At 51.5% G+C, this 2,323-nt stretch overlaps 1 long non-coding RNA gene across 1 annotated transcript in view; it reads left to right on the top strand.

The window, feature by feature from the left end:
• The first annotated feature begins 209 nt into the window (after positions 1-209).
• The window catches only part of LOC108793452, a 3,295-nt gene continuing 1,181 nt past the window's right edge, over positions 210-2,323 (top strand). Inside the window, exon 1 of the long non-coding RNA XR_001941642.1 lies at positions 210-343. This is a non-coding gene — a long non-coding RNA (uncharacterized LOC108793452). The remainder of the gene's footprint in view (positions 344-2,323) is intronic.

Below are 2,323 nucleotides of genomic sequence, written 5' to 3'. Positions count from 1 at the left end.
CAGACGGACGGACGAGAACCCGCCGCAAAAACAGGAAACCAGGAACGAGCGCGGCGGTGATAAGGCGGCTTCCAGAGTCTCCGGATCCCCTTTTCCAGGCATGAGCTGACGTTCGGGGAATTTTGGCTACCGGAGCGCAGACGCGATGCGCCGTTACATAAGAGGACATAACGCAGAACAGATCCAGTCTCTGCAGCCGGTGGGAGAAGGAAGAAGCAGGAGGGGACTCGGAGGGAGAGGCGAAGATCTGCCAGACTGAGACCAGACGCAACCGACATCGCCATGAAGACGCTGATCGTCCTGGCGCTGCTGGGGATGGCGGCGTTCGTCCTGACCCAACAAGGTTTGACCACTTAAAGGATCTGTCCCTTCTTTTTTTTTTATGCCTTAAAGGAGAACTATGAGGCGAGTGAAAATCACTCAGCCTCATAGTTGGAGCCGACTTGTGGCAACGAAACTGTCACACGTCGGCTCAATAGATCGGAAAGTGAGTACCGGCGCTCGCTCACTTCTCGATCATCTCCCTGCAGAGAGCGGTGACTCTGTCACGGCTGACTGGCGCTGACTGGCGGATTGGACGGGGGAGGGGGCGGGCACTCTAGATAGGCGGAGCCAGCTGTCAATCACGCAGCTGGGTGGATCTCCACAGTAATGTCTGGATCCGTCCCGGCTGCGGCGTCTCCGTATACCGCGAGCTGTAGCTCCCTATATACCGAGCTTTGGGTGACGGGAGGACGCTAGTTTATGTCCTCCCGTGACCCTGAGTAGAACTTTGGGGAAAAACTCTGACCCCATATTTCTTCTTTTTAATATAAAATGTATCATTGCTAATATCTGAAACGTCTGATTTCTATGAATATCTTGTGATCACAAACGCATGCTGAGCTTCCTGATTCCTAGCACAGCGCAGTGATTGAGCTCCACTGCTCTACTCGCCTCAATGCAAATCAACTGACTGCATCGGAACACAATAGAGCCATGAATGCCTATACCTCTGCAATCATTCAGCATGGATGCTGACTGCGCTGTCTGCCGTTCCTATAACCCTTACTTTGATTTACATAGTTTGAAAAATAGACACATTGAGTTCAACCTGTAGAGAGAGATTTTTTTTTTTTTTTTTAATTATTGGGTCCAGTGGGAATATTTCTACCAGAGAGTGATGGCAAGAGGGAAATTAAATCTAAAATCTGTCAGTTGTCACCGGAACAGGAAGTGAGGTGAGATCCCGCTATGGGGACGCCCGTTCCAGTGACATTGGTCAGAGGTGAGATCTCCCTCCACTTTTACAGTCCTGTATGTGGTACTTTTTGGTTGGCTGAATGAATATACTTTGGAAAGCACTTCATCCGGCATCATTTCTACCTTCTGTACCTTCCTGTCCTGGAGGCCCAATAGGAAGTTAGAGGAAATCTTCCCATCGGGGACAGAGAGCTGCTATGTGGCGGGTAGTGTGGCTCTGAGCTGCATTCGGAGCTGCTGTGATCTTTGGTGACTTTCCCGAAATTTTCTGGATAAAAATGAACGGCTAACCCGGCAATCCTGAGCTTATTTCATTTCCCTCCATGCCAAGCCGCACTTCTGTGTATCGGGCCAACATGGGACCCGGGCCAGTATGTATGAACTGTATATACGTGGCACGGTTTTGGAATTGGCAGCCACTGCTCCCTATCTCTGAGCTCAGCAGATCTGGCATAATGTTACTCATTATGGTTAAAGAGGAAGTACGGCCTCCCATATGAGCGGCAACATTCATTAGGAGTTCATCTGCACTCACAGCTTGGTCTTGGTCCCTCAAATGCCTGTTGAACTTGCCAGTGAAGTCCACCTAACACAGCTTCTTGTGATCGGGTGACAACAATGCTGCACTGCTCCTGAGCTCAGAGCAGAGTTGTCGCCCTCATGTAGGCTGGGCCTGCTTGCACTACAGTGGGAGGAGAAGATGATGTAGGGGTGTGGCTATCAGTTGTGTCGCTGCTGATTCGGCGCTCGTCTTTGTCAGTCAGCTGGTTTTTCTTTCAGCGGGTGTCGTTCATCATGCTTGCTAGCAGGGCCGGATTTCCCACAAGGCCAACCAAGGCCCAGCCTCGGGGCAGCAGGGAGTAGAGGGGCAGCAGGGGTGTGGAATTCCTATCTCCCGATGCCTGGCACATGCAGTTCCGGGCTCCGGGCGGGTAGTTTGTTTTCTACATTTAGCCCGGCTTTTTGGCAAGCAGAGCTCAATGTACAGCGGGGAGGCCGCCGCTTGTTTTGTACAAGTGATCCCGGCGATGTCACAGAGATCACTTGTATGCAGCCTGCAGGTCTGCCAATCTCCATGGGG

Source organism: Nanorana parkeri, unplaced genomic scaffold (assembly GCF_000935625.1).
Source record: "Nanorana parkeri isolate BGI_ZX_2015 unplaced genomic scaffold, ASM93562v1 scaffold748, whole genome shotgun sequence".
NCBI lineage: Eukaryota > Metazoa > Chordata > Amphibia > Anura > Dicroglossidae > Nanorana > Nanorana parkeri.
Note: the sequence above shows the minus strand (reverse complement) of the source record. Positions and strands in the feature narration are given on the sequence as shown.